Genomic DNA, 9,664 nt, shown 5'->3' on the forward strand with positions numbered 1-9,664 from the left:
TGCTGCCCAGGAGGCAGCACCTCGCGTCTGCCTGTCACCCAGCACATGCCCTCTGCTGGCCTTGCCGGCGCCTTCGCAATGATCCTAAAGTGCGTGATCTCTCCTGGTCTCCCATCTTTTGGCTCAACAGGCTAGATTGAGCAGACCCTTCCTGTGGCAGTGACAGAGGTACAACAAATAAAGTGGAACTACAAATGTTTTTCAGTATTGTGTTAATGTTATGCCCATTTGCCTTTCATTGGGTATAGTTGACTGGGTATCAAGCTCAGAGGTAAGGAAAGATGAGTGGACTTACTTTTTTCCAGAGGGAACTGCAGTGGTGAGTGGTATAAAAGCAAGGAAGAGTTCAGAACGGGCCTGTTAGCAGTCTTCTACCAGCCTGGGCTGCTCCGGTGCCTCCCCTAACTCTGTGGATCCTAGGAGTGCTCGCAGTAGGTTGCAGTTTGTTTTCAAATGTGTGAAATATCATTTATCACTTAAGCATCACCCACACACATCCACAATTAATTTTTATATAACCAGTGCTCTCTTTATGCACAAAGAACCCACTCAGAAACATCTCTTCTAAATCATCCACTTGGGGAGGTATTTTGGGAGAGTGTGGCATCTGAGGCTCTTTCTCTGGAGAAAGACAGGCCTGCAGGCTGTTGCTCAGATGTCCTCTTCCATCGAGGAGCTTGACAGAAGTGCTCAAGCCTGGCTGCAGTGACCAGGCAGTCAAAGGTCGCACAGTAGAGGTGAAGAGTGAGTGACCCGCTGGGCTGGCCGCACACCTCTCTAAGCTCAAAACTGCAATATTCGTGTTGAATTATTTCTTTGTTCCTACACTATTGGCTTATCACACAAGCCCCTTTGTTTCTAAATTCTACTTTATAAGTAACACAGGTAATGTGACAGAAGGTGAAAAGTGAAGTTAAATCAACCCAAAACATTTTTTAGCAATTGCTTTTCAGTTAGAACAAGTTGGCCTTGTATCCAGTTACTGAGCTCTGTGTCTAAAACTGTTTCAATTCCCACCCAATGTTTCTATGATCAGCTACAAGGTTGTGATGTTCATTGTGAATTAACTTACTATATCAGGCTTTCTAACTCCCTACCATATCCTGACGTCTTCCATGAAATGTTTAGCAAAACAAATGTTCCATCTCCTCAAAATAAGCAATTTATATTTTTCAAGGATCAGAGGATTTTCTCAGAAGAAACTGGGGAACCACCTTCATCTTGCACTGACTCTTATGTAGGGCTTGACCTTCTTGACCTTGTGGCTCAGGAAGGAAACACTAAGAACAGTTTCAGAAGCAGAGAGGGACTCTCCTGACTAATTCAGATCTCAATGATGTCAAGTATATTAGTCTGTGAATTGCATGAGCCAAAGAGGTCCCTGAGAGCCTAGTTCTTGTAGGGTAAGCTATGGTAGCTAATGCCCTGGGCTTTACTCCTTCTTGCTTTATGCTCTCAGGTCCCCCTGCAGCCTTTGATGGAGCTGCACAAGAACTACTACTCATTAATTTCCCTCTTTGTGTCAAGAACTGCATTTGGTGGGGCCTGGGGGATGGCTTTGTAGAATAAGAGCTTGCCTGGCAAGTGCAAAGACCTGAGTTCAATCCTTGGTTCCGCCAAAATAGAACACATTTGGGATGGGCACAACAGCTTGAGCCTATAATCCTACCTACTTGAGAGGCTGAGACAGAGAGACTGCAAGTTGCAGGCCAGCCTGGGCATTGTAGGGAGCTCTATCTCAAAATGAAGATAAGAGGTTTATGATGTTAGCACATGTGCCAACTCCACATGATGGATGTAATCCTTATGTACTGTAACATGACCTAATAAAAATAAAAAAGAAAAATGCAAATGCAGAATAAATACAAGATAAAAGTTGCACCATTGCAGTGGAGTGTTTACTTAGCATACATGCGGCCCTGAGCTGAAGCCAAGTACTACAGCATGTACACAGGCACGCATGCACTAAACACACAAACACATACACACACCATGCATGTGTAAAATTTGAAAATATTTTTAATATTCTTAAGACAAGTCAATGATTTTTCCCAAATAAAATGATTATTTTTTCCCAAATGAAAAAGAACACAGTGTAAGGCATTGGGAGGCCTGTATGGCATATTAAAAGCCAGGATTTTATTTCATAGGAGATTGCGAATCTGCAATCAGATCTTCATCTTTTTCATTTGTTTCTTATTTTTCTCTGCCATATTTATTTTCATGAATTCCTTTGGACTATCTTAAAGATGCAGCAAGCTTTCTTATTACAAAATCATATAAAGATGTTTTATTCTAACACAAAGGTATTATATTTTATTTTCCTTAAAAGTTATTAAAATTTCCAAATGACCTGCCCAGGTAAACAGAGGTGGTCCTTTCCTAAAGCCCTCTAGCATAAGGAACTTCTCCTGTCACTGTACTGGTGGGTGGACTTTAGGACCCACAGGGGGCACGAAGATTGATTAGGCTGAATTTATTAAGAGATTGGGAAGAAAAACGCTGGTTCCTTCAATCTTCAGCGGTGAGTTCACTGATTGCCTTGATTGCATGGTCCCCATGCTGGCGTTCAGATTTATATTTCTGGCCTGAATCTGTCCTAATAGCTCAGTACTTACTTTTCCAACCATTTCTGTACATTTCAATCCAAAGTTAACTTGTGCATAGCCAAGTTCTCAACTTCTTGGAAAAATTCTCATCTGTTTTTTGCTGAACCTCAGTAAATGCTTCCTTCCTTCCTTCCTTCCTTCCTTCCTTCCTTCCTTCCTTCCTTCCTTCCTTCCTTCCTTTCTTCCTTCTTTTCCTCCTGGTAATCTTAGAGTAGGTGATGTTTGAGGGGGTGATACTTTGCTAAATCTTTTGTCACATTCTATTAGTAAACCTTATCAAGGTTATCTGATCTTCTTGATATGAACAATCTGAAGTGTTTCCAGATCCTAATTGCCTCACATAACTTCTGCAGACCCCGCACTAAGTAAAACCACCACACTGTCACAGCTGGACTTAGGTCAGCGTGCTCTAAGCTGCGCTCCCACCGCTGCTTCTCTACAAAATGTTCTCCTCACAATGGCCAATGTTCCTTTGGAAGCACAAGTCAGGCCTCCTCTGTGCAAAAGCTCTGAGCAGCTGCACACCTCAGAGGGGCAGCTTAAAGTCCTCAGTACGACCTTCAGGGCCTCACACAATCTGACTTGCTCAACACTCCAATGCCAACAGCATTCCCGTGCCACATACAACAAATTTGCTGAGAATTAGGGAAGCCAGGATCTTTACAATAGCACCTGAAAGAATGAAATTCTTAGGAATCAATCTAACAAAGGACATAAAAGATCTATACATTGAAAAGTACAGGATGCTGAAGACAATATCAAAAAATGGAAAGATATCTTTTGCTCATGGATAGGAAGAAGCAACATAGTGAACGTGGCCAGACTCCCCAAATCGTTATTCATATTTATTGCAATCCCAATCAAAATACCATCAGCACACCTCACAGAGCTAGAGGAAACATTCCTAAAATTCATTTGGAACCAGGGGAGACCTGTAATAGTGAAAGCAATTCTTTGCAACAATGGTAAAGCAAGGTGAAGTATAACCTCTGACTTGAAAGTACACTACAAAGCTACTATTATAAAGTCAGCATGGTACTGACAAACAAAAACAGCCCTGAGGATCAGCAGAACAGATTAGAAGATGCAGACACAACTGTCAACATACTTAAGCACCTTATCTTTGACAAAAGGGGACAAACATGTTCACTGGAAGAAAGATAGCCTCTTCAATAAGTGGTGCTAGAAAAGCTGGCTCTCTACATGTCAGAGACTAAACCTAGACCCATGTCTATCGCCACATACTAAACTGAAGTCAAAGTGACTCAAAAATCTAAATATTAAAACACAAATACTAAATCTATTTTTAGACAAAGTAGGTAGAAATCTTGAAAATATAAGAGTGGCCAAAGAGTTCATAAACAAAACCCAGACTGCGTGGGAAATACTTCGAAGAATAAATATAGTGCATCTTGTCTTATTGAAAAGCTTTTATACACAGAAAGAAATCACCAGCAGAGCAACAAGGCAACCCACAGAGTGGGACAAAATTTAACCAACTGTCACTCAGACAAAGGACTTCTATCCAGAATATATAAAGAACCAAAAGAAAAAACAGACCCCTAAATGTGAAGACCCAGTCCAAAAATGGGTATCTGAGATGAATACATACTTCTCACATGAAGACATATAAATAACAATGAAATATATGAAAAAATGTTAAAGTATCATTGGTTATTCAAGAAATTCAAATTAAAAGAACACTGAGATTCCGTCTCACCCTGTAAAGAATGGCTATCATCAACAAGTCAACCAATTACGAATGCTGGCAGGAAAATCGACAATATTAGCTTTTCTACTGCTGGGGGCAGTGTGGACTACTGCAACCACTGTGAAAGTCAGTATGGCGATTCCTCAAAGAGCGAGGATGAGAGGTCCCAATTGACCTAGTTATTTTCCTTCTCAGGGTCTTTCCAGGAGAATCAAAAAGATCGTACCACAGTGATGCATGTATACCTATGTTTATAGCAGCATAATTTGTAATAAATAAATCTTGAAAACAGCCCAAATGCCATTAACCAAGCAATGGTTAAAAAAGATGTGGTCTTTCTATACGATGCAGTACTACTCAGCCATAAAGGAGGAACTTGAGATGTCTGTAGACAAGTGAGTGCACCTTGGTCCGTGCTCGTGGGTGGAATCATACTCACCTGTGTAGACACTGCATCTCTCACTAGTGTGAGAAACCGAAAGAGGGAGCAAGGTCTCAAATGTGTAATAGATATTGTGAAGGAAGAACTTGTTCAAAAGGAACTCATATGGGAAAAGTGGGAAAGGAAGGGACAAGAGGAAAAGATGCACGTTAGCTTTATTGCTGTCTCTCCACTCATTGGAAAGGCTTGTGCTAACGGCATTTAAGGAACTTTCCAAGCTCATGTCTTGTACTCTGAGCAACTACTTTAAAGAGAACCATACACAATGTAGTAAGTGTTACTAATCTCATTATTTTATTATTAAACTTTGTTTTACTTCTTTCCCACAAAATAAAAAGTTAGAAAAGTCATTCTACATGTTAAAAAAGTGTAAGTAAGGCCCCCAAAATGCACTATTAGGTGAACAAGAAGCAGCTTACCTTGATTTCACTTACTGACAGCTCTCGCTAGTAAAAGGGCCACATGAGGTAAAATTCCTGGAGCATGTAGGCCAAGAGAGCCAAGACCTCTTTTATTTTCCTCCCTTCTGCCCTGATATCTTTGGAGAACTGATGTCCTGTTGTACAGACAATTGTACTTCCCAAGTAGAATACCTTAGAAATGCTTCCCGACATCAATGTGTACAATGTTGTTTGATATAGTGCTGGTTATCTGAAAACAATTTCTCTCCGAGATAAAATTGACAATATTATCTTTAAAACTGGTAGCTTTCCAATCACCAATGTAGATGATCTGGACAACATAATGGCATTTATATGTCAGGATAAAATCTTAATTTATTAGTTTTAAACTGACAAGTTGAAAAGCTATTGTAGAAACTGCTTTGTGAGACTACCTGCCAAAATCCAAAAAGACACAGCCAGCACGCCTTCATGCTCGGAGGCCCTGCATGCTCCCTCGGGAGGACAGCCCTGCTGAAGGTGAGCCGCCATGCGGCTGCTGGACGCCTGGGGTGAAGAGGAAAGGCGCTGCGCCAGCCAAGTTGAATGCATCTTTGATACAAGTGCGACTTGGCTTAGCTGGTCCATACATTGAAGTTGGTTAAAATAATCAAGTTTGTCAATGTTGAATATTTTTAATGAGATGCATATCCTTCAGTGTTCTCAATGTGGCCCTGGGGCATGGCTGGGGACTCTGCACATCAAATTTCTCCTTGCTGGTGCTTCTTCTCATTAGTCTACGAAAAGTTTACTAAAACATTAGATTTGAAAGATATATCACTCCATGTGGTTCTAACATTCTGTTTTGTAGTTCTTTGATGTCTTAGGTACATCTAAACTTAAAGGTGAGATGGTGATCGAATACGTGGCTCATGTGTTGGTCTTCACTATCCTTAGACTTGCTTTCTAATGGAAAAGTAAATTCCTCTGTTAACATAAGTTAGCCACTTTTTCTTGGTGGGTGTTGTCATGCCACCTCTGTCTTCATTTTCATTTCAGCCTTGGAGGAAGCTTGCTTGAGCAGTGGTGGGGGCAGGCCAAGGCTGGGGACTCTGCAGCCAAGCCCCCCACCCTGGGCAGCATCCCAGCCCTTTAATTCTTTCACTCTGAAAAAGGGCCTTCCTGCCTCAGGTGCGCCACCGCCCCTGGCAGAAAGTGAGGGCTTCAGATGCAGCTCGATGTGCGTGATCTTTTCAGTCTTTTTCCTTTTAATATTACTTGAGCATATCTGGCTTTCAGCATATGATACCTACTGTTTTCCCTCTTACCTGTATTTTTCTCTTTGCTTTTCTATTTGGTTGAGCTAAGTGCATTTTATGACACTGCAGCTATCCATTTTTGTAGTTAGAACAAAGGGATCCGAAAACGCTGGCTGAGGGCCGCCCCCCACGTGCTTGTAGAAACGAAGCTCTCTCCAGCAGCTACACTCCCGCATTCAAGACTTTTCTCTCATTGCTCTCAAAATGTAGAAGCAGAATGAAGGTGGTGGCCGCAGGGAGACAGGGCCCCGAACACCTCCGGCCAGGCTCTTCACAGAAGTGTGCGGACTGGCTAGAAGATACACACACTCTCTTTCTTAAAAGCATAGTTTCTTTTTTCTCTTCTTTTGTTTTCCTTTCTTTTCTTCCTTTCCTTTCCTTTCCTTTCTTTTCCTTTCCTTTCCTCTCCTGTCCTGTCCTGTCCTGTCCTGTCCTGTCCTGTCCTGTCCTGTCCTGTCCTGTCTTTTCTTTTCTCTGCTTCCTGTGTCTCATACATCGTAAGCAAGGACCCCACCATTGAGCTGTAGGCCTCATTTTCCATTTTCACACTCAGATCTTCACTGTGAACTCTGAGGATAAAGCACAACTACCAACCCTAAACCTGCATTAACCATCACCCGCCTCCATCGCACGCTCAGCTCGGGGCTGTGACTTACTGCGTGCTACTTTCCACAGCATTTTAAATTTGTGGGCCTTTTTCATCACAACTGTCAGATGTAATTATTTACTGTACCTACCCTCATGTGTGCCACTGTCTGACTTGTCATTTTTGCTTGGATTTCTTTTTGGGATTGATTTTCTTTCATTCTGAAGTATGTACTAAGTAGCAGTGACTGTGGTGCATGATAAATTCTTTCAGTTTTTAATTTTACTTGTTTGAAATTGCTGGTTTTGTTCTCTGAGTTTTGAAACAATATGCACTTATATGTGGTAGATTTGAAGGATATATAGTAGATTGGAAACTCTGATGACCTTAATTTTCTTTAACAATTTGAAACGCTTAGTCATGTCGGAGTGAGAGGGTCAAGCGGGTCCTAAAATGTGAGCTCTGCTCTGCGGGTTGAGTGTCGGACCTTCGCACTTCCTTGGAACCCCATGTTCATTCAGCTCACTTGTAGAATTTCTATTTCTTCATCTTTCTCAGCGTTGCCTTCTGGATGATTTTTTCAGGTCTATCTTAATGTTTGAAAACATTTACATCAGCCTGCACTTGCAGCTCCTAGTGCTTCCCTCCCCTGTGTGGGGCTAGGGCACAGGACCCCCTCTACCCTCTCCCCCCTTTATCTTCTCTCTCTCCTGCCCCTTCCTCTGGGGTCCCTCCCATTTAAACAGCTCAGTCTCGTTATTATCTGTCTTTTTGTGCTCATGTTTGTGGCCGTGTCAGCCCACCCTGGGGGCAGGGTGACGCGGCCTGCGGTGCCAGGGCTGGAACTACGGTCCCTGAGCGCTTACCTGAGCTTGCCTGAGCAGGTGATTTAGACTGCTGAGCTATTTCGCCGGCCCTATTATCTGTCTTGTATTTTTCTCTTTATTTATAATTTTTCTGTCTCATAAGAAGCCGTGCAATATTAATGCTTGTGTTTCTGATTTATTCTATTCAATTATTTTACTTAATTACATTTCATTTCTTTTATCGGTGACATCTAAGTCATTATTTACCACATCCATTAAATTTTAAAATAAAACTCCTACTTAGAGCTTCAAGCTTTCAAAATACTTCTATCCTCAGCCTGGTGAGTTACTCCTGAAATTCTTTTAACTTTCGAGTCAGGGTCTCACTGATCCAGGCTGGCCACGAACTCACTCTGTGGCCCTCTCTGGCCTCGAATTTACAAGGGTCCTTGGCTTCAGCCTCCAGAGTCCTGGGCCTGCGGGCGAGGGCCATGAGCCCTGGCTTTCCTCAAGATTTAATCCCCCCGGTAGGTCACTGTCAATGGGAAGAGGGGAGAGAAAGATGAAAAAAGGGATTAAGATGTGCTGTTTATAGGAGACTGATTCCACACAAGGAGCGTGAACATATGCTATATCTTACAAGCATGTACTAATAAAAGAAAATTAATTTAAAAATGCGACATAGGGCGTGTGCTAATTTACAGTCTACACCTGATAACTTGACAATCAGACTCTTTCTGAGATGGAGTCCACGAGGCACCGACTGCCACGGTGCTTTCTGCTCACTGCTTTGGTTCCGTGGCACCTTTTTTGCCCGGACCCTTGGGGCCTACATGGAAGCTGGAATCCCTCAGAGAGGGTTCGCTCCTCTTCGTCAGCTCGCGCACCCTGGTGCGGCCCTGTGGAAGCCCAAGCGGTCTGCTCTCGCAGCCCTTCCTGTGCTGCCACTGGACCTGCCCACGGCCCGTGGCTGCTGCGCAGACAGCAGGCTCCGCAGCTGGCCGCAGCTCCCTGGGAGCGGGCCGTGCCTCCGGGGTCCTCGGATCCGTGGGGCTTGCTCCAGCCGCACACGGCCTTCTGTGTTTCAGGTTATTTTGTTGCAACCTTAGAATGCATTTAGAGAGAGAGAGAGAGAGAGAGGAGAAAGAGAGAGAGAGAGAGAGAGAGAGAGAGAGAGAGAGAGAGAGAGTGTTTTAAGAAACTGTGGGGATCAGTACGTAGCCCAAGTTCTCTTACTGGCTTGCCCATGCAAGATTTATAAAGTAGTTCTTGCCAGGTGTTGTGGGGAGGTGGAGGCAGGAGGGGCAGGCCTGTTGCAGTGAGCTTCCTATTAAACAAAACAAAACTACTCTGGGCTTTGTTCTACAGGTACTTGCAGCAGATGAACGGAGCCCAGGTTTTTAAGTATCTGCTGCTGTGTTTCACGATGCAGTAGACGACACAATGAACTTGAAGGAAAGAACCCTGCTCACACCCCACTGAACTGTCAAGTTAGGTTCCGGCTTCGAAGTCAGCTCCTACACAGTCCCTCTCTCTCTCTCTTCCTCTCGGTCTCCCTCTCTCTGTCTCTCCGTCTCTCTGTCTCTCTGTCTCTCTCTCTTCTTTCTCTTTCTCTCTGTCTCTCCATCTCCCTCTCTCTGTCTCCCTCTCTCCATCTCTGTCTGTCTTTCTCTCTCTGTCTCTCTCTCTCCTGTCTGCCTCTCTTTCCTTCTCTATTTTCTGTCTATCTGTGTCTCTCCCTCTCCTGTGTCTGTCTGTCTGTCTGTCTGTCTGTCTGTCTCTCTCTCTCTCTCTCTCTCTCTCTCTCTCTC

The sequence above is a fragment of the Octodon degus genome, unplaced genomic scaffold, assembly GCF_000260255.1.
Source record: "Octodon degus isolate 3935 unplaced genomic scaffold, OctDeg1.0 scaffold00205, whole genome shotgun sequence".
Taxonomy (NCBI): Eukaryota; Metazoa; Chordata; class Mammalia; order Rodentia; family Octodontidae; genus Octodon; species Octodon degus.